This window comes from Mobula birostris, chromosome 11, assembly GCF_030028105.1.
Source record: "Mobula birostris isolate sMobBir1 chromosome 11, sMobBir1.hap1, whole genome shotgun sequence".
Classification (NCBI taxonomy): domain Eukaryota; kingdom Metazoa; phylum Chordata; class Chondrichthyes; order Myliobatiformes; family Myliobatidae; genus Mobula; species Mobula birostris.
Window position 1 is genome coordinate 26,404,997 of NC_092380.1, and position 23,278 is coordinate 26,428,274.

The 23,278-nt window shown below is 45.5% G+C and overlaps 1 protein-coding gene across 3 annotated transcripts in view; it reads right to left on the bottom strand.

Moving 5' to 3' along the window:
- The window catches only part of LOC140204950 (synaptotagmin-A-like), a 139,486-nt gene extending 116,903 nt beyond the window's left edge, over positions 1-22,583 (bottom strand). The window contains exon 1 of one of the 3 annotated variants that reach the window (XM_072271950.1): positions 22,514-22,583. The gene's annotated coding sequence lies outside the window, so the exon portion shown is untranslated. Of the gene's footprint in view, positions 1-10,791; positions 10,845-11,162; positions 11,198-22,513 lie in introns of those variants that run through there. The other 2 variants (XM_072271951.1, XM_072271952.1) reach the window with 2 other exon arrangements.
- Between the last annotated feature and the right edge of the window lie 695 nt (positions 22,584-23,278).

Below are 23,278 nucleotides of genomic sequence, written 5' to 3' on the forward strand. Positions count from 1 at the left end.
GTATAAGGAATTGGAGGGATGGGTTAGTAAATTTGCTGATGACACAAAGGTTGGGGGTGTTGTGGATAGTGTGGAGGGCTGTCAGAGGTTACAATGGGACATTGATAGGATGCAAAATTGGGCTGAAAAGTGGCAGATGGAGTTCAACCCAGATAAGTGTGAGATGGTTCATTTTGGTAGGTCAAATATGTTGGCAGAATATAGCATCAATGGTAAGACTATTGACAGTGTAGAGGATCAGTGGGATCTTGGGGTCTGAATCCATAGAACACTCAAAGCTGCTGCGCGGGTTGACTCTGTGGTTAAGAGGGCATACAGTGCATTGGCTTTCAACAATCATGGAATTGAGATGAATAGCCGAGAGGTAATGTTGCATCTATATAGGACCCTGGTCAGACCCCACTTGGAGTACTGTGCTCAATTTTGGTCGCCTCACTACAGAATGGACGTGGAAACCATAGAAAAGGTGCAGAGGAGATTTACAAGGATCTTGCCTGGATTGGGGAGCATGCCTTATGAGAACAGGTTGAGTGAACTCAGCCTTTTCTCCTTGGAGCGACAGAGGATGAGAGGTGACTTGATAGAGGTGTACAAGATAATGAGAGGCATTGATCAGTGGATAGTCAGAGGCTCTGTCCCAGGGCTGAAATGGCTAGTACAAGAAGGCATAGTTTTAAGGTGCTTGGAAGTAGGTACAGAGGAGATGTCAGGGGTAAGTTTTATTTATGCAGGGAGTTGTGAGCGCATGGAATGGGCTGCTGGTGGCGGCGGTGGAAGCGGAAACGATAGGGTCTTTTAAGAGACTCCTGGATGGGCACATGGAGCTTAGAAAAATAGAGGGCTATGGGTAAAGCCTAGGTAGTTCTAAGGTAAGGACATGTTCGGCACAGCTTTGTGGGCCAAAGGGCCTGTATTGTGCTGTATGTTTTCTTTGTTTCTATGTTTTAAATCTCCTCTGCATCCTCTCTAAAACTTCCACATCCTTCCCATAATGAGGTGACTAGCCCCAAACACAATATTCCAAGTGTGGTCTAACCATGGTTTTATAGAGCTACAACATTACCTCAATCCCTCAACTAATGAAGGCCAGCGCACCATACACCATACACCATACACCTTCTATATTTAAGAGGGAGTTAGATATGGCCCTTGTGGCTACGGGGGTCAGGGGGTATGGAGGGAAGGCTGGGGCGGGGTTCTGAGTTGGATGATCAGCCATGATCATAATGAATAGCGGTGCAGGCTCGAAGGGCCGAATGGCCTACTCCTGCACCTATTTTCTATGTTTCTATGTTAACAACCCAATCAATTTGTGCAACAACTTTGAAAGATCCATGGATGTATACCCCAAGATCCCTCTGTTCCTCCACACTGTTCAGAATCCTACCATTTACCCTGTATTCTGCCTTCAAATTCAGTCTTCCAAAGTGAATCCAGATTTTTCTGAAGTGGATCTGGACCAGCTGGAAAAATAGGCTGAAAAATGATAGGTGGAATTGAATGCAGACAAGCATGAGGTGTTACACTTTGGGATGGTAAAGGTGGTTGGGCACAGAGGAGTGTGGTAGAACAAAGGGATCTGGGAATACAAATCCATATTTCCTTGAAAGTGACTCCTCAGCTTGATAGAGTCATAAAGAAAGCTTTTGGCATATTGGCCTTCATCAATCAAAGTACTGAGTATGGGAGTTGCGATGTTAGGTTGAAGTTGATGAAGCCGAATTTGGAGTATTGTATACACTTCTGTTCACCTACCTACAGCAAAGATGTCAATAAGATTGAAAGAAAGGATGCTGAGGAAATTTATAAGGATGTTGCTGGAACTTGAGGTCCTGTGTTATAGGGAAAGATTGAATATATTGGGACTTTTTTTCCCCTTGAACAAAGGAGAATGAGGAGAGATTTGATAGAGGTACACAAAAATAGAGGTAGGGTTAATGCAAGCAGGCTTTTCTCACTGAGATTGGGTGAGCCTAGAATTGGGGGTCATGGGTTAAGGGTGAAAGGTGAAATATATAAGGGAACCTAGGGGGATCTTCTTCACCCAGATGGTGGTGCAAGTGTGGAACAAGCCACCAGCAGAAGAAGGTGGGTGTGGGTTCGACTGCAACATTTAAGAGAAGTTTGGATAAGTACATGGATGGGAGGGGTATGGTCCAGGTGTGGGTCAATGGGATTAGGCGGAATAATAGTTTGACATGGACTTGATGGGCTGAAGGGCCTGTTTCTGAGCTGTAGTTCCCTATGATTCTACAGCTCCATTAGCAAAAACATTCTCCCGACCTCCACCCTATCAATTGTCCCTCAGATAATGGTATGGAATCTCTCAACCTTCTAAATCCCCATAAGCTTGCCCAAATGCTCAATCATTCTTTCTGCTTAGAATCAATCAACTGAGCCTTCCCAGTACTGCCTTCAAGCCAAGTATACCCCACCTCACCTGAAGAGAGCAAAACTGCACTCAGTATTGCAGGTGTGGTCAAACAGCCCAGCACTATTGCAGGGAAACATCTCTATTTGTGTAGTGAATCTCTCCCTTTTCCAGAGCTAAGAGCCACAAAATATCAGCACTGTGCTATGAAGGGATCATTACTCTGTCCTCAATACTTTGTCTGTTTACAAAAAGGGGAGGGACTTCACCAAGGAATAAAAAGATTTCCTCTGTCAGAAGTTGTTTACAAGAGAAACCTGAGAAACCCCTCTCCAGGGGCAGAATCTACACTCCAATGGATGCAAGCAACAACAACAACACAATAGATTATCATGGAACACTGCTGAAGGATCTGACAGCAGTGTAATCAGGCAGAAGACGATGCTAGTTTCCGGGAACCATGTTCTCGGGAACAAGTTAAGGGGAGGTGTTGAAGGAGCTTGGGCAGGGAAATCCGGACATGAGGCACTTGGCAACGGGTCATGACCAGCAGTGGCGCTGCGATTGAAACTGGAGAAAAAACACGGAGAACGGGAGGTGCCTTTCCTTCAAGCAGCTGATTCCCAAACTTCCCAGCATGTTTATTCCTGGTGATATTCTCAGTTCTCTTTCCTCCCAAGCCACTGAAATGAATTCTTGCTCCAATAGATTCTGACGCTCAGCAGTAGAGTGAGACTAGAACTGGAGGCTATAGGTTAAGGGTGAAAGGTGAAATATTTAAGGACATCACAGGTGAGGAGGATCTTCTTCACTCAGAGGGTGGAGAGAGTGTGGAACGAGTTGCCAGCGGAACTGATGGTCGCGGGTCTGATTTCAGCATTTCGGAGAAGTTGGTCTGGGCCATACCCACTACTTTTACAATTTATTTACAAGGCTGTGCTTTATTAAATAATGATTTTATGCTTAATTTTTATTGTTAATTATAAACAAGTTCCTTAATGCTGTCATAGCCGGGGTGTGTGGAGGTAGTGGGGATAAACTCCCACTACCTTTTAAATGCTCCCAATGACGTGCATCTCAACTAACATCTGACAACCAAGTCCAGCTCCTGGCCTTCACATGGGGCTGAGCTACTAAGCCTTATGAAACCGTTTCTACTGACAGGAGGAGTGGCAAAGGTGGGTTACTGGCATCTTAAAACCACTCGCTTCGGGCAAGTGGGGCTTGTCAGCCATGATTGGCAGCTCATCTAGGAGAAGGAAAACTCTGATCTCAAACTTATGCTGCCTTGTAGCTATACTCACTCATGGGAAGGCTTTGGGAGTAAATCCCAAGGGAAAAATCTGGAGAGGCAGTTCTACGTTGAGTTCAATGCTGATTGGCAATTCTTGCAATGTCGCTTGTGCCAGACTGTATTGGTCTCTGCATTAGGTTCCTTTAGATTCATCAGGTGCGTGGAGAGGGGGAGCCTGCTACATGGGCATCAGCTTGCTCTCTATATCATACTGCCTGGCTTGGGTACTGCCTTGTGCATCACATACACAACTGGGACGCAACATCCATGTTCCAACCCGACCAAAGGCGAGGCCTCAAATTATCAACACAAGAAATTCTGCTTATGCTGGAAATCCAGAATGCCACACATAAAATGCTGGTGGAATTCAGGAGGTCATGCAGTCAGCAGTTGATATTTCAGGGCGAGACCCTTCACCAGGACTGGAAAGGAAGGGGGAAGAAGCCAAATGTTAATTATGTCAATTGTAACAGCTGTCAGAGGTATTTACAGACCATTACTGGCAGCGTTGAGATATCTGGGCACTGCTCCAGCTTTGATTCAGTCAGGGTGTCCAAGGATACAGCCTTTGTGAAACATTGCCTGAAGCATGACCACCAGTGAGAGCTACATCACAATCAGGTACGTACATGGGGTGGGAGCACTGCTGGGGGAACACATCCAGCATGAGCCCATCCTACACTTGGATCATCCAAAAGGTCTTCTTATGCACATTGCTTGATTGTCAATCTTTGTTTATGTGTAATTTTTCATAAATTCTATTCTATTTCTTAATTTTCCTGTAAATGCTTGCAAGGAGATGAATCTCAAGGTAACATACATGTTCTTTGATAGGTGGACTTCCAGGAACCTACCACCACGGCCTGGTCCTAACACCACTGAGGTTCATTCTTAATACCATCAGCTACCATGAAAGGTCAATCAGTCCCTTGTTTAAAACATACAGGTTTACAGGTATACTTCCATTGAGGGGAAAACTCCAATCACTTAATTACATTTTCAAAATCTATTTAGTTTTGCCTCAAAGAAACCGATGTTTTAGTGCCTCTATGTGTCTGTACAAAGTTAGCAGAGGCATAATCTAGAAATAACCCATTAGAGCCTGTATAGGAGATCTACTTCCTCCTGGCCATTTCTTTTCCTCCATGATTAAATAAGAACATCAGACCAAGGGCAGACCAATAGATGTCAAACCAATTACACTCTCCCCACTTCTTCTGCCACCCTCCCTCCTCATCTTTCACAATTATTTCTCCATCAAGAGGATATGTAACAAAATCCTTTCTCCAGGGGAGTCCAACACCACTGCAGCACTTGTATGCGTCCAGGACAAAAGCATTGTGGACACCACCTACCTTGCAAAATGCCCTTTCCAAAAGCTCCCTTCTGGAAAGCACTATGGGGTTATTAATACAAAAAAAATCACTCAATCTTAAAAGTTTCTTCCCCAAAGCAGTTAATCTCATCAACCATTCTAGCTAGACCTCTCCCTACCCCACTCTATCTATTATCTCAGTCACTGCAATGTAAAATCTTCAAACCACTTTTTATAATGCTGATTACATTGTAAATACATGTTGGTATTTATGCATTTATTTGCATTTTATTCCATATCTGTACTTTAGCCACTTATTTTTATAATTCTTTATTCTTTCCTGAATTCCGGTTGAAGATAATACTTGCTCTAGCTAATGAAGACTGCATCTCTCCTTTCATTCATACATTGTGACATCCCAGTGTTCAGTGGAAGCTTTGACTTGTTTGAAAATAATTGCGAGGGGCCTGACTAATGCTCTAATTATTTCCTGTTTACATTACCATGCCTCCAACAATTAAAAAAAAATTAGCTCATAAATTAAATCTCAAAGGTTTTCCATTATCCCTAGCCCATTCCCAGGTAAAGACATCTTGATCTATAAGTTTTAGGAATAATTACAGCCCTATCTCTATTTATTCCTCATAATTGTTCAACATTGCTTTTTTTTCAGTTGCATGTCGCACCCTGACCAACACACCACAGCAAATTCCTAATGCAAGTACTGTAAATATATATGATGAATAAAGTTGATCCTTCATTCTGGAAAGGTGGGCTTGGGATTTATCCGGTGGGCTTTGAGAGTGATGAGACTGGAGTGGGTCATCTGTCTTGTTTGTACTCAGTCAGGATAGTTTTCACACTCAGGCAGTAGAAAAGCCATAAGATAGAGTGGAAAATGGTTTAAAGTTCGCGTTTGAAAGCCAGGAACAACGCAAATAGCCCCTGAACAGTTTGCTCATTTAAATTTCAAATGAATTGAAGTGATCTAGATGAGGACATAAATATGGAAGATCCCACAGTCAAACATTAATCCAGTAAGGAGGGTGACCCTACTTCTGTTTAACAGGTTTGTGTGAAGATCTCAGTGCAGTGTCTAGGATCCTGCACACAGTCACTCCCTCAGCTGCCCAGCAGGGACCATAACTCCATTCAGTTGGTTGCAAAGGTCAGGTTGACAAGTGCTGGCCCTTATTGGGCCAGATCATACCCACTAAGTGGTTATGCGTTCTAAAGGAACAACCCAACATTTGGCTGATTTAAGCACCGGGCCAGATTGAAAAGGTTAGGATGTTGGGGCTGGAGGAGATGGACGGACTGGTGTTCAGCCTGCTGTTTTGCCAGGTTTACTTGTTTCTGCACAGAACTGAGGCTGTGGCCTGCAACTAACGGGCTCTTGGATTGGCTGCAGTGGTGACTGGCAACAGGCTCCTGGATTGGCTGCAGTGATGACTGGCAATGGGCTCCTAAATGGCTGCAGTGATGACTGGCAATGGGCTCCTAAATTGGCTGCAGTGACTGGCAATGGGCTCCTAAATTGGCTGCAGTGATGACTGGCAATGGGCTCCTAAATGGCTGCAGTGATGACTGGCAATGGGCTCCTAAATTGGCTGCAGTGACTGGCAATGGGCTCCTAAATTGGCTGTAGTGATGACTGGCAATGGGCTCCTGGATTGGCTGCAGTGACTGGCAATGGGCTCCTGGATTGGCTGCAGTGATGACTGGCAACGGACTCCTGGATTGGCTGCAGTCATGACTGGCAACGAGCTCCTGGATTCGCTGCAGTGATGACTGGCCCATTGGCTCTGAAGTCACTTTATTATTTGCTTACTTTTATTGTTTGCACAATTTGTTTTTTGTTTCTGCCCACTGGGTGTTTGACGGTCTTTTTTAATGGGTTCTATTGGGTTTCTTTATTTTGTAGCTGCCTGTAAGGAGACAAATCTCAAGGTTGTATATAGTATAGATACTTTGATAATAAATGCACTTGGAAAGGGAACTGTCTGTTGGTGCTTCACGTAGAATATAAAACAGACCCTCAGCCAGTGATGTTGTGTCAATTCTTTAACAAACTCGAAGATCACTCTCACCCTTCCCTTTTACATAACCCTCCATTTTTTCTCTCACCCATGTGCCTATCTAAGAGTCTTTTAAATATACCTACCTCTACCACCACTCCTTGGTGTGGTGTAGACTAGATGGGCCAAATGGCCTAATTCTGCTCCTATGCCTTATGAGTGCAAGTTCCGTGTTATGAGACACACATAAGATTTAGGAGCATAATTAGGCCTTTCGGACATCTATTCTGCTAAGCACCCACTACACTGTGTAAAAAAAACTTACTTCTGGCATTCCCCCCCCCTTTACTTTCCTCTATACCCCTTCATATTAGCCATTTTTAAACTGGGGTAAAAAAAAGCCTCTGGCTGTCAAACAAAAGGTCCAATTTAATGTCACAGAAATGTATACAATATACATCCTGAAATGCTTTTTCTTCGCAAACATCCACAAAAACAGAGAAGTGCCCCAAAGAATGAATGATAGATAAACGTAAGAACCCCAAAGTGCCCCCAGCTCCCCTCCCTCCCGTATGTAATCAGTAGTGAGCAAGAATCCCCCCTCCCCCCACCGGCGAAAAGAGCAAGCATCGGCCGTCACCAAACACTTAAGCGTGAAGAAAGTAATAGCAAAGACACAGACTTGCAGTTGCCCCAAAGACTTCGCGTTACACCTGTCATTCGACATACTGCAGATTCTCTCTCCCTAATAAGGGAGAAAAAGGTGTCTCCATTTTCCCAGTGAGCGGGGAGACCTGACAACTCGCTGGTTTACAATGTTAAAAGTCTGTTATGTCGCTTTTTTTGAGCTCTGTGCCTGAAGATCACAAAGATCTCAGGTCTTCGGGCCCACAGCAGATATTCCGACTCCCCCGATGATACACGGGCCTCCTGCCATGACACTGACCCTTGATCCACCCTTGGGCTTCCGAATTCGAGCCGGACTCTCAGGCTGAACCCTTGGCGTGCCGAACAACAGCCAGTCCTAAAACCCCAAAAACCAGTCCCATTCCCTCAAAGAACCGAAGTCAGCATGTAACTGCAGCTCAGGGTCTTCAAAAGAACCCTGATGCCTTTTATCATCTTGTATACCTCTATCAAGTCACCTCTCATCTTCCTTAGCTCTCTCAACACTCACGAGTGTTTAAGGTCCGGTTTATTGCCATAGTCATTATGCAGACCCAGGGTAAAAATGGCATGAAAGTTCGCTTTCTGCAGTATATCACAAACCCGACAAACATTTGTTGATATCAAAGTTAAATTAACATAAGTTCTTCATATCTCACACAAAAAAATCTTAAATGCTTTAGTGCAAGTTGAGAGACAGGTAATGAAATATAGACTGAAGTGCTGTGAGGGATTTTGAGGTGGGCTCAAGGAACTGATGGCAGTGAGGAAGAGGTAGCTGTTGAACCTTGAAGTGTGGGTCTGCTGGCTCCTGTAGCTCCACATGTGGAACTGCGCTAGAGATCTGGCAATCGAGCATCTCACGCCCTCCTCCGCATCTGGAACCATGTTGGACATCAGGCAATGGTGATCTCACCTCCTCCTCCACATCTGGAGATGAGGCAATGGACCATCTCACACCCTCCTCCACATCTGGAACCATGTTGGAGATCAGGCAATGGTGATCCTCACGCCCTTTTCCACATCAATTTGGCATTGGTAAGGCCAAATCTGGAATATTGTGTACAGTTCTGGTCACCGAATTATAGGAAGGATGTCAATACAATTGAGAGAGTACAGAGGAGATTTACTAAAATGTTGCCTGAGTTTCATCTCCTAAGTTACAGAGAAAGGTTGAACAAGTTAGGTCTTTATTCTTTGGAGCGTAGAAGGTTGAGGGGAGACTTGATAGAGGTGTTTAAAATTATGAGGGGGATTGATAGAGTTGACATGGTTAGACTTTTTCCATTGAGAGTGGGGAAGATTCAAACAAAAGGGCATGGGTTGAGAATTAGAGGACAAAAGTTTAGGGGTAATATGAGGGGGAACTTCTTTACTCAGAGAGTGGTAGCTGTGTGGAATGAGCTTCCAGTTGAAGTTGTTGAGGCAGGTTCTATGTTGTTGTTTAAAGTTAAATTGGATAGATATATGGACAGGAAAGGAATGGAGGGTTATGGGCTGAGTGTAGGTCGGTGGGAATAGGGTAGGGTAAGAGTTCGGCACAGACTAGAAGGGCTGAGATGGCCTGTATCCGTGCTGCAATTGTTATATGGTTATCTGGAACCACGTTGGAGATCAGGCAATGGTGATCCTCACGTCCTCCTCCACATCTGGAACCATGTTGGAGATCAGGCAATGGCGATCTCACATCCTCCTTCATACCTGAAGTCACCATCACATTCCACCCCTCAGCTGTACACAACAGGCTACCATCCCTCTTGTCAAACCCTTCTTTATTTGCCTTTTAATCTGCACGGGCACTGTCCAACCTGATGGCGTAAATTTTGATTTCTCCTTCCAGTGAACAAATTCCCCCTCCCCTTCCTCTATTCCCCACTCTGACCTTTCACTTTTCACCTGCCTATTACTTCCCCCTGGATCCCCTCCTCCTTCTCTTTCTCCTACTGTCCTATCAGATTCTTTCTTCTTCAGCCCTTGGCCTTACCCACCCACCCACCCACCCACCCACCCACCCGGCTTCACCTATCACCTTCCCCTCCTTCCCCCATCCCCACCTTTTTATCCAGGCATCTTCTCTCTTCCTTCTCAGTCCTGAAGAAGAGTCTAGGCCTGAAACGTGGACTGTTTATTCTTCTCCATAGATTCTGCCCGACCTGCTGAGTTCCTCCAGTGCTGTGTGTGTGCACTTATTCGCCTCTATTTCACTTTATATTTATGTTTAAATTAATTGACTTGCTTCTCTATTTTTAAAAAATAATTTTAGGTGAATTAAATTAATCTAAACTGCTTTGAAGTGCTCCTGAATGTGAGATTGTTGAAAGGGTAAGAGGTGCCTGAGAGAGTCGAGCTTCGCAGGCAGTGTAGAGACGTGCTTGGGTTCAACCTCCTGAGTTGCGGTTCTAGAGGTTACGACTGGCTAAATGGCTGCAGAAGGCAGGTGTCCTGTACCAACATTGGTGAGGGCATCGCAGCAGGCAAGGATGTGCGTGAGATTAGTACCGGGAACGAGTGCAGGCAGCCTGCCAGAATTACACAGACCAACCAAGATTAATAAAGAAATCACTACTTGGAGCAACCACTCGTGACGAACTGGTGTGGGATCTCAGTGATTATTCTATCTGCAGTTTCTAGTCCTTCAGAAGCAGTAAAGCTCAACGCAAGTCGGTGAAATGTGATAATCTGTAATTAACGAGAATTAACCTTCTGAAAATGGCACTCCTTTACAAATCTCTTCTCGCGTCCCCTCAACTGCGGGTGGGCGGGGGGGGGGGCTAAGAACCCTGGGCTATGACGGCCCGGACGCGTCGGAAGGCAATGGGGAAGTGGCCGGAGGTGGAACCGACACGTGAAAGGGACAGAATGACGATCTGGTGCACAGAATCGGCCAGTGAAGGGAATCCAGCCACAGCTGGTCACGGTTCACGCGGCCGGGAAATGGTTCGGAATTCTGTTTTATGCGGGGACATTAAACATTAAAAGGAAATCACTGATGAATGCACCAAGAAGCAAGAGATACTTGAATTCGTGGCTTGGGAAAGTGTAGACAGTGCAGAGGGAATAGAGGAGAGCTGTGGATTACTAACTGTCACCCTGGCTGTAGTTACGTGCATTGTTAGTCGTCACCCACACAATTGGCTAGAGGTTTCTCCCAATTTTCCATTCAACACCTAAGTTTCTCTTCTGATGAGAGGTCTTCAACCTGAAGCGCGAACTCCGTCGTTCTCTCTCCGCAGAAGCTCGGTGTTTCCTGGTTGAACCCTTCCCCAACCTGCTGGTTGTGTGACTTCACGCTCGGTCACTGGTTGAGCCCACCTTCCGGAGGGTCCGCGATCACCCGCTGAGTCTCCTCGATATCCAGGGCCACACAACTCTTCCTGTCCCTGATGTCAAAGGAAGGTTTTGATACACTAAAACCAAAGCCAAGCACTGACCGAACGCGGTGTCATTTGCTCAAATACTTTGCGACTTCAAGAGATGAAAGTTAAGTGAATTCATTACCTCAGCACTCCCAACATGCTAGACCTTTCCCAGACAGAAATGCAGTGGCTAACGTTCTCCAGTTGTTCCAGGCCAGTTAGCTGGGTCTTACCCGCATTATTTCCGTTCCCGCCGCCCAGCGAGTGACAATGCGCCGAGCGCACGCATCTCTCCACTGGGAAAGCGGTCCACCCAGCTCGCAGGAGCCATCATCATTACCGAGTTACACAGCACGGAACAGGCCATTTGGCCCATCACCATGGTGCCCAACTGGGCCAGTTCCACTTGCCTATGCTCTTCTGTCCCCTCGGAGCCGCACCGCTCAGGAACCCACCTAGTTAACCCTAGCCTAACCACAGGTTAAATTACAATGAAGAATTAACCTTCTAACTTGTACGTCTCCGGAGCACCTGGAGGAAACCCAAGTGCACTTGGGAAGAACGTACGAGCTCTGTTACAGAGGACGCCGGAATCGAACTCCGAACTCGGGCGCCCCGAGCTGTCGTACCGTATTGGTTTTTTAGAAATAAATTATTGGGATACAGCGCGGAATAAGCCTTCCGGCCCGTCGAGCCGTATCCAGCAACTCCCCCGATTTGATCCTAGCCAAATCACAGGAGAAATTACAATGACCAATTGTCCAACCAGCACGTAAATCTTTGGACTGTGGGAGGAAACCAGAGCACCCGGAAGAAACCCACGTGGTCACCGGGAGAAGGTATAAACAGCTGACAGGCAGCCCCGGTCACTGGCACTGTAGAACGCTGTGCTAACCACTACGCTACCCCCAGGTGTTGTTATTGTGCCCATCTCAACCACATCCTCCGGCAGCTCGTCCACATACGTACCACCCTCTGTGCGTGGTATGCATGTGTGAACAAGCTGTCCTTCAGGTCCCTTTTAAACCTCTCAGCTTTCACGAAAAATCTATGCCCTCTAGTTCTTGATTCCCCCTTCCCTGGGGAAAAAGACTGTGCACATTCACCCAATCGACGTCCTTCATAGTTTTTACACCTTTTTAAAAGGTCACCCCTCATTCCCCTACGCTTCAAGGAATAAAGTCCCAGGCTGGTCGGACTCCTGCCGAAGGGTTCCGGCCCGAAATGTCGACTCATCGTTTCCACGGATGCTGCCCAACCTGCTGAGTTCCTTCAGCGTGTTGTGAGTGTTGCTTTGACCCCAGCATCTGCAGATTATTTTGTGTTCGGACTCTCTCTATAACTCCTGCCAACAGTCTCCGAAATCACTCACGAGAGAGGCGTGCAAAGGTCTCCATAAAAAGTTGTACTGCGATCCCACTCGATGACCCTTCCCCCCAACTCACCACTTCACCCTCTCACCCCATTCGCTTCTGTGGCCCCTCGCCTCTGCCCTCCACTTCCCCAGTCTTCTGAACACTGAAAACCCATCGATGCTGGGTTCCGATCTCCACCCCTCTGCAAGAGAAACTTCAGGGACCAGACCTCACTCTCCGACCCCCAAGCCCCCTCGTCTGCTTTTCATCCTGATGTGATCATCTGTTATACACAGCTAGGCCCAGGACTAGCCCCTCTCTCAACTCAAAACACGAGTTGATGGGACTCGCAGTCTCCCCTCCCACTGATGCCATCGGCACCCCCAGGTCAGGTCCAGGCCCCAGATGGCCTGTCTTTCTCAGTACGCTGCAGGGAAACCGTGTGACACTGAGGTGGGATAACACTCCGAGGTTTTGAGTGCATGACAATGTCAAGGCCATTCTCTTCAGCCGCAGCATAACCTTTGAACTGTCAGAGCCCGTCACTGACTCCTGCACAATTATATGAGAGAACAGAAACTAGACACCAATTCCTGGAGCATGTTATTCATAACTGCTTTTGATTTGGAGAGGTTCCAGTTAAAATTACCCTCTATTTGCTGATGCAGACAGTGACCCAATTATTTTAAATGGATTACTGCCTTCTCTAAAAAAAGAATGTCTTATGAATGTTTTAAATGGTTGATCAATAAAATCACCAATAATACTTCCTTGATTAGGAGTCCATCAATACATCTGATGAAGATGCCATAGTAATTGCTTTAATCCGATGATGGCAAAGAGTGTCAAGCTGTTTTCTGTTTTCAGTCCAATGTTCTCAAAATCAGGTTTTAATTGAAGCTACAACTTAAAACATGCTGTCTAAACTACACAGTCAACTCATGATTAACCCTCCCATCATCCCCAAACAAACATACCCATCACACAAGCAAGTCTAGGTCAGGTGACCACACCTGGCAGGAGTCTGGGTCAGGTGTCCACACACTTGGAAGGAGTCTGGGTCATGTGACCACACACCTGGCAGGATTCTGGGTCAGGTGACCACACACCTGGCAGGAGTCTGGGTCAGGTGGCCACACACCTGGCAGGATTCTGGGTCAGGTGACCACACACCTGGCAGGAGTCTGGGTCAGGTGGCCACACACCTGGCAGGAGTCTGGGTCAGGTGTCCACACACTTGGCAGGAGTTTGGGGTGGACAGTCACTCTTGTGGCTAGAGCTCCAGTGCATGTGGTCACTACCCTGGTCTGAGTCCACGATTGGCTCCCTGGTTGGTCACATGGGCAGGTAATCAAACGCTGGCTGGTGGAGGCAGTCATTCCCCTGGCCTTGCCCAGGTTGGATGGTCATTTTCATGGCCTTGGCCCAGCGTGGGTGGTCACTTTCCTGGCCTTGGCCCGGGTTGAGTGATTGTTTGCCTGGTCTTGGTTCAGTGACCATAAGACATAGGAACAGAATTTGGTGATTCAGCCCCTCAAGTCTGCTTCGCCATTCCATCATGGCTGATCCCAGATCCCACTCAACCCCATACACCTGCCTTCTCGCCATATCCTTTAGTGACCTGACCGTTCAGGAAACGATCAACTTTTGACAAGTATACCCATGGACTTGGCCTCCTCTGCAATCTGTGGCAGGACATTCCACAGATTTACTACTCTCTGGCTTAAAAAAAATCCTCCTTACCTCTGTTCTAAAGGGTCACCCCTCTATTTTGTGGCTGTGTCCTCTAGTTTTGGATACCCCCATCATAGGAAATGTCCTCTCCACATACACACTATCGAGTCCTTTCAACATTCGGTAAGTTTCAATGCAATCCACCCCCGCCCCGGCATTCCTCTAAACTCCAGTGAGTACAGGCCCAAAGCTGCCAAACGCTACTCATATGTTAACCCCTTTATTCCCAGAGTCGTCCTCGTGAACCTTCTCTGGACTGTCTCCAATGACAACACATCCTTTCTGAGATATGGGGCCCAAAACTGTCAACAATACTCCAAGTGCAGCCTGACTAGTGTCTTGTAAAGGCTCAGCATTGTCTCCTTGCTTTTATATTCTATTCTTCTTGAAATAAATGTCAACATTGCACTTGCCTTCTTTACCGCAGACTCAACCTGTATATTAACCTTTTGGGAGCCTTGTGCCAGGACTGCTAAGTCCCTCTGCACCTCTGATGTTTGAAACTTCTCCCCATTTAGATAATAGTCTACATTATTGTTCCTTTCACCAAAATGCATTATCATATATTTCCCAACACTGTATTCCATCTGCCACATTTTGCCCATTCTTCCAATTTGTCTAAGTCCTACTGCAATCGCATTGCTTCCTCGGCACTACCTACCCCTCCACCTGTCTTTGTATCATCTGCAAACTTTGCCACAAAGCCATCAATTCCATTATCCAAATCATTGTCAAACAATGTGAAAAGTAGCAGCCCCAATACTGATCCTGAGGAACACCATTAGTTACTGGCAGCCAACCAGAAAAGGTCCCTTTTATTCCCACTTGCTGTCTCCTGCCTGTCAGCCATTCCACTATCCATGCCATAGGATTTTATTTTGCTGAGCAGCCTCATGTGTGGCACCTTATCAAATGCTTTCTGAAAATCCAAGTAAATGACATCCACTGCCTCTCCTTTGTCCACCCTACTTATTACTTCCTTGAAGAACTCTTAACAGATTTTTCAGGCAAACTTTCCCTTTACAGAAGCCATAATGACTTTGACTTATTTTATCATTAGACTCCAAGTACCCTGAAACCTCATCCTTAATAATGGACTTCAACACTTACCCAATCACTGAGGTTAGACTAACTGGCCTATAACTTCCTTTCTTTTGCCTTCCTCCCTCCTTAAAGAGTGGAGTGACATTTGCAGTCCTCTGGGACTATGCCAGAATCAAGTGATTCTTGAAAGATCATGACCAATGCACCCATTATCTCTGCAGCAACCTCTCAGGGCTCTAGGATGTGGTCCATATGGCCCAGGTGACCTATTCACCTTAAGACCTTTGAGTTTGCCTAGCACTTTTCCTTTGTAATAGCAATGGCACTCACTCCTGCTCCCTGACACTCATGAACCTCTGGCATACTGCTAGTGTCTTCCACAGCGAAGACAGATGCGAAGTACCTATTAAGTTCATCTGCCATTTCTTTGCCCCTATTACTATCTCACCAGCATCATTTTCTGGTGGTCCAATATCAACTTCCACTTCCCTTTTACTCATACATAACTGAAAAAACTTTTGGTATCCTGCTTTATATTATTGGCTATTTTGCCCTCATATTTCATCTTCTCCCTTCTTACAGATTTTCCAGTTGCCTTTTGTCAGATTTTATAAGCTTCCCAATCATCCAACTTCTCACTTTTTCTATCTTTTATGCCCTTTCCTTGGCTTTTATATGGTCCTTAACTTCCTTTGTCAGCCACGGTTGCCTAGCCCTGCCATTTGAGAACTTTATTCCATTGTGATACTGAGACGTATGACTTGGGCTTCTTACTCTCAAATTGCAGTATGATTACTGCCTCCTAAGGGTTTCTCTACATTAAGCTCCCAAATAAGATCTGGGTTATTACACAACACCCAATTCAAGATAGCCTTTCCCTGAGTAGGCTCAAGCACAAGCTGCTCTAAAAAGCCATCTCATAGGCATTCGCTTGCAATTCGACACCAACCTGATTTTCCAATCCCCTTGCATATTGATGTCCTCCATTACAATTGTGTCATTACACTTATTACACGCCTTTTCCAGCTCCCTGTGCAATCTCAACCCCACATCCTGGGATCAGTCTAGATTTTGTTTTGAAGCCCTTGATTGGAAGCTTGAACCACTAACTTTAGATTCAGTGAGGAGAGGGAGCTAAAGTTCAGGAGTTCAGTAACATAAAGTGAAGTTTGGTAGTTACCAAAGCGTGAACCATTGTAACAAGGAAACATCGGTTTTGAGCACTTGTGCTGTTTGGATGAGCAGCTCCAGTGAAGATCTGGCAGTCGGCTTTAAATTTCATTCCAGGCTCCCAAAGTCCATACCTCCCAGTGAAACTTGAATGACCACCGTCTCAAGGTCATGCAAGGCACCAGCCCGAACCTTGCCATTGAAGGGGCGGTGCGGTAGCGTAGATGTTAGCGCAATCGCTTTATAGTGCCAGCAATCACTGATCAGGTTCGATTCCCGCCACTGCCTGTAAGGGACCTGTGCATTCTCCCTGAGACTACATGGCTGCCCCAGCTCCCTCCCACATTCCAAAGACATACGAGTTAGGGTTAGTGAGTTGTGGGCATGCTATGTTGGCACTGGAAGCATGGCGACACTTGTGGGCTGCCCCCAGCACATTCCTGGAACTGTGTAGGTCATTGACGCAAAAACAATACATTTCATTGTGTGTTTCAAAGTACATGCGACAAATAAAGCTAATCTTTAAAATGTTTGAATATGCTCTGGCACCACCTCCAATACACCAACTTTCCCATCATGACCCTTGGACTCTATGTGGTGCATGGCCAAGTGGTTAAGGCGTTGGACTCGTGATCTGAAGGTCGCGAGTTCGAGCCTCAGCTGAGGCAGCGCATTGTGTCCTTGAGCAAGGCACTTAACCACACATTGCTCCTGCACGTTTATAGCCCAGAGGCGGCGGTTGGTGCAGTATGGACAAGACAAGACTCTGTTGGACTGTGTAAAGGAATAGAGATGGCAATTCAGTGGGAATTGTACAGGTCTGAAAAGAATGTTAGAAACTGCACTCTTTTATTTAGTTATTTGGCGATTATTTTATCAATAACTCAGAACTAATTACTTAGCTGATCTTTAAATTAAAAAAATGTAATTTAATATTTAATAATTTTTAAATGTCAGAAATATTTAAAGTCAAATCAGGATTCTGACACAAGAGACTGCAGATACTGGAAGGTCTGACAGCTGGCAAAGCTGGGAGCGAGGCTTGCTGGTGTCATAACTCAGAGGCATTGTTGCCCGGATAGATTGGCCTTCCATATGAGGATTAGTTCAAAGTCCAAAGTCCAAAGTGAGTTTATTATTAACGTACATAAATGTTGCCATATACTACCCTGAGACTCATTTTCTTGTGGGCATTCACAGTCGGACAAAGAGATATAGTAGAACCAATGAAAACTGACAACCAACCAATGTGCAAAAAAAGTCAATCTGTGCAAGTATATAAAATGTTAATAATAAATAAATAAATAAACAATACAGAGAACATGACTTGTAGAATGCTTGAAAGTGAGCCAGGCATTGAAACTTAAAAAGTTGAAAGCTGAGTTCTTGCATAGGGTGGCCACAGCTACTCCTTCCCAGACCTTCTGGGCTGTTGTGTTCCTGACCAAAACTGTTCCAGGTTTATCACTAATGAGTTGGAGTACTGAATCACATCACAAAGGAAACTTAATTGTAGATGGTGGGGAAAAAAAGTCCTGGTAAAGTGTCTCGGCCTGAAAACTTTGACTGTTTATTCATTTCCATAGATGCTGCCTGACCTGTTGAGTTCCTCCAGCGTTTTGTGTGTGTTGCTCTGGATTTCCAGCATCTGCAGAATCTCTTGAGTTTAAAAAAATGAACGTTTTCTGCCTACTAAACTGTATTCTACTTGATAACGTGTTCCTACGTTGAGGTACCTGACCTGGTCGGGCAACAGACAGAAAGTCTACAAGGAGACGGAGTCGTGCTTTAGCCTGAAGGTGATATTTCCGTGCTTTTATTGGAAAGAGAACTGAGATATAGAAGAATACTTGGTGCCCTCTGAGACTCTCACCTTTTATTGATGTGCATTTCCTCGTTATACGGCTGGCAATGAATTCAGTCCCTCCATTGCCCTCTGTGCAGAGATGAAAGTAATAACTGTCTGCTGTGCTTTGTACACCTTCAGAATGTCCCAAAGCCCACAGCAGGTATTTCCTTTAGTGTGGTCATAGATCTAAAGCAGGAACCTATTACACAGCAATTTTTCATAAACAGCAATTAACTGTAAAAACAGTATAGCACACAAACAGGCCCTTCAGTCCATCTAATTAAACTAGTAACGAAAAGCTAACTAAACTAATGCTTTATACCTACACGATGTCCATATCCTTCTATTCTCTGCAGGAATTCATGCATCTATCAAAAGAGCCTCAGTAACACCTCTGTATTCTTGCCCCCACGACCGCATTCTAGGCACCCACCATCCTGTGTGTAAAGGACTTGCCTACACATCTCCTTTGATCTTACCCCGCCTTCTCACCCGAAATGCTTGCCCTCTGATAGTTGACATTTCGTCACTGGGAAAAAGATACCAGCTGTCCACGCTTCTCATAATCCTATTCACCGCTATCAGATCTCTTCTCGTTCTCCACCGCTCCAAAGTAAACAACCTGAGTTTGGTTGTTTTTGCTGAGGCTACTTAGTATCCACACCAGGACCATTAGACTCAAAAATAAAACGGTCCCCAAGTCATCAGGCTGATCAACATGTCCACCTGTTAGCCCAGCCCACCACTGCATACGTATTATCCAGTGAACCTTTACAGACATACAGTCAGTGTATGCATATAACAGTTTCTTGCACTTTGTATTTTATATGATTGCTTTTAACTATACTTACTGTATTATTTTTGCTTTTTTATTGAGTTCTTTACACTTATGTGATTTTTAAATGCTGCGTCAGATTCAGGGTAACAGTCGTTTTGTTCTCCTTCACACTCGTGTATTGAAGAATGTAATAAACCATCTTCAGTCTTGAATAACATATGCTCTCTAATGCAGGCAACACCTTGGTAAACCTCCTCTGCACCCTCTCCAAAGTATCTACACCCTTCCCACAATGGGATGACCAGAGCTGTATGCAACACTTCAGATATGGCCTAGCTAGAGTTTTATAAACCTGCAACATAACTTCCCGACACTTGAACTCAGTTCCTGAACAAATCAAGGCAAGAATGCCATACGCCTTCTTCATCACCTTATCAACCTGTGCAGCCACGGTCAGGGAGCTTTGGACCTGGACACTAAGATCCTGTTGCTCATCAACACTGTTAAGGGTCTTGCCATTAACCGTGCACCGCCCCTTACATGTTTGTAGTGGTGCAACTCCTCCCATTATCCCGATTAAACACCATCTGCCCTTCGGCAACAACCAGAGGATTTTTAAATTAGTTGGCGGAGGAACACTTAGCTGTTTATTTCTGAGTGTTACTTACCGCATGAAGTTTCATTTTCCTTATTATGGTTAAAATTATTTGCTCTGCAACCGCATAGAGTTTAGTCAATAGGCTATGAATTATTTACTGTATTAGTGGGCAGTGTTTCTGTTTCTCCAACAGAGAGAGAAGCAGAATTTTCTTTATTTGCACACTTGGAAGGATTGTATTTCCTTTTTGCAAATTCATTTTTCCCCGTGACTTGGATTTTACTGCCCGACATGGAACCTTTCACCATGTCATTCTAAAACCATCTTCTGCAAGGTGTTGATTGTAACTGGGAACGAATCTCCCAGAAATTTTCTATAGCGCCCTGCTTCACTGGGCCATCGCCACTCAGCATCATAAAGCCTGATAACACTAGTTCCTTTAAACATGGCAATCTGGAGTCCAAGCTCCGCTCCACGCGTGAAGGCCAGCGATGTGGATGGGTGACGAAGGCCATCCATGGATGTCGGCTGTCCCAAGTCAGTGGGTCCTAGGATCGGATGTTCATGCAAGCAGGAGACAAGAGGGGGAGGGGAGGGGCGGTGAGTTCGAGCGTGGAGTTCTGGATCCTGTCATCAGCTAGTCCGGGGGTCGACACCGAAGACCGTACCCCAAAAGGCCATCAGAAGCCCATAAGTTGAAGCCCATTGGCTGAAGCCTGGAGAGTGGAGACCAGAGACAGGAGGCCGAAAAGCCTGGGGTTGAATGACTATCTGTGTGGGTGAATGGGTGGAGGGGATGGAGGAAAGGAGCTTGCTTTGCTGTTGTTGTTTTGTTGCACATTGTGTTCTGTTTTGTTGCTCAGTGTTGTTTTGCCGAGCATTGTGGGTATGTTACCATGGCGCCAAACTGTGTGGTGATACTTGTGAGATACCCCAGTGCGTTGGTAATTAACACAAACGACATATTTCACTCTATGTTTTGATGCCCATGTGATAGACAAATGTGAATCTTAATCTTATCATAAACTGTAACAAGGAACGATGTCAGTTCCTGGACTATCAGTGGCAACGTGTCTGAGATAAGGTACGATGTTCTCCGTCCAGCAATGTCTGGCACTGAGTGAAAATATCCCAAGTTACTTGCCAGCAATCTCATCTAATAGACATTGACTGCCACAAGAGGTACTGGGTTAGGTGATCAGTATTTTGGTCAAAAACATAGGGGAGACTTAGAAGAGAGGCGGGCAGAGAGATTTAGAGAAGGAACAGCAGTCCGCAGGCAGCAGCAAACATAATGCCAAAGGTGGAACCATGAAAATAAGGCTGCACAACGGTCTAAAATCCACAAAGCTTCCAGAGGCTGGAGGGCTGGGGGAGGTCACGGGGACAGTGGATAGATTTGAACATGAGGAGCAGGATGTTAATTCCTTCCCTCGCTAATTGAAAAAAAAGCAAGATATGCATTGCAAGAATGACTCCATAAACAACAGTAAATGCCCAGAAATTTAGCTCTGGTGACAAGGATAAGTTAAAGCATCAGGAGTTCATTGTCACCCATAAGGACATGAAACACGAATTTGAACGTGTTCCCTGATGAATAATGATCAATGAATCCTTTCCTCAAGGAAGCCTTTGGTGTTATCATAGAACATAACACAGGAAGAGGCCTGTTGGCCTACACAGCCTGTGTCCTGAGGCACAGAGGTACTAGCTGCCTGTTCTGAAGATGTTGGGGGCTGGGAGCACTTGTCCAATACCTTGCCCATGAAATGCCTTGTAAGTACAGAACATGAGCTATTGCACGATAGAAGGCATCACAACAAGGCCTGGCCCATGCTCTCTGAAGCCCAACTTCGCCTACCTCCAACACTGGATGCAATTGGGATGAACCTCGCCTGATCGTTTCTAAACCTTGGTGGATCACCTAAGTGGGCTCAGGCTGACACCCCACAGTTGTCACCTGAGGCAGGAGCTATCTGAACTTTGCCAAAGTGCACGAGAACTTGGCGGTGAAAGGGTTAAACAGCATCTGGAAACAGGTACGAAACAGAGATTCGCAAAACATAATGTTTTATATGAAGTGTGGTCCTGGTGTACTGAGAAGTCAGGTAGAGTAGATTAATAACCCGACTCTGACATCCCTGACACTTATCTCCCAGAGAAATTGTCACAGCCTCGTTCTAGTTCTCAGTGCTGTGCTGACACAATTCAGTCTCAAAGTTCACACACGGCAGAGTCTGCAATCCAGCTAACACTGAATTATTTAATGAGGGATTCAATTCTTTTAAAAAATGAGGTATTATTTCTGTTAAGGAAAAGCTCTCTTGAACTCGTCGCCTTCCTCTGCCACCGTAGCGTTCAACAAAAACAGTGCATGATGCTCACCAGTGCATCTCCATGTCAACAGCGCTGCCCACACTAACAACACCACCCTAAGATGCCTTGGGTGCCTTGGTAGGTTAAGGTGCTATATAAATTCAATTTGCTGGTGCCCTATCCCATTAAACCTCAACCCTAGAGCACTTTACCTGACTCTCCAAGCCACTACAACGTGGTTTTAAGTAAATTGAACAGTGCCCAGTTTATGTACAGGAGCTCCACCCCTGCAGTCAGAAACAAATCGGAATATAATTGCACTCAGCACCTCTTTGCTAATCTGCTTCTCTCCATCCCCGGATCTGCAGGATATTAGCACGAGGGGGAGGGTTGTGCTAAATCACGGTATTAATAACAGCCACACAATTTCTCCAACACTCTCACAAAGGACTCTTGAGTTGAGGGAGTGGCCGATTCAACAGTGTATGCTATAGCTTTAAGATTTAAATCTGTGCAGTAACCAACAGGCTTAGCATCCCTTACTGCCTTTTGCAGAATAAAATAAAAGCCTCTTTGCTTAACAACAAACTGCTGTTAATAATTTGGTTGCTAGGCAGCTGCTTAACACAAAAGAGCCCACCTCTCTTACCTTGTGGAGTTTTGTATTTTGGCTTCCCACGATTCTTCCCAAAGAGCGGCTGATGCCACAGGTAGGAAGGTGCTGCTTCTTCTAGAGGAGCTGGGCTGACTCTAGTTAGAGCCACCCTGCGCTGGTGAACACGGCAAAGCCAGCCTGGTGGGGTTTTCTAGCGTCCAGAGTAACATCTGCCTCAAGGGTGGAGGGAGAGGCTGGGAGGAGGCAGCTCATCCTTTGGACTGCACCATCCTCCTGAGGGCGGAAACAGGAGGAGGAACGAACTCAGGATGCTAGCAGCAGAGAAGCAACGAGGCAGCCACCCCCTCCTTCTGTTGGAGATGTTTCATTCCCCTTCACAGCTTACAGATAGCAGCAAACCTGTCTGTGAAGCACATCAACTTCCTAAAAAAAATGGCACAACAATAATCGTATGCAGAAGGGATCCTGCAGTTGCTGGAAATCCAGAGTAGCACACAAAACATGCTGGAGGAACTCAGCAGGTCAGGCAGCATCTATAGAAATGAATAAATAAACAGTCAACATTTTGGGCTGAGACCCTTCGTCAGAACTGGAAAGTAAAGGAGAAGAACCCAGAATTATTTTGCATGTGTTACAATAATAATCATGTAAAGATTAACTGGAGCGCCACGCTCGAGCAAAGTAAATTTTTTTTAACAGGGATTATTTGATTAGCTTAATACTGTCTATGGGTATAGTACTGTGCAAAGATCTAAGGCACATATGTATAGCTAGGGTGCCTAGGACTTTTGCACAGTC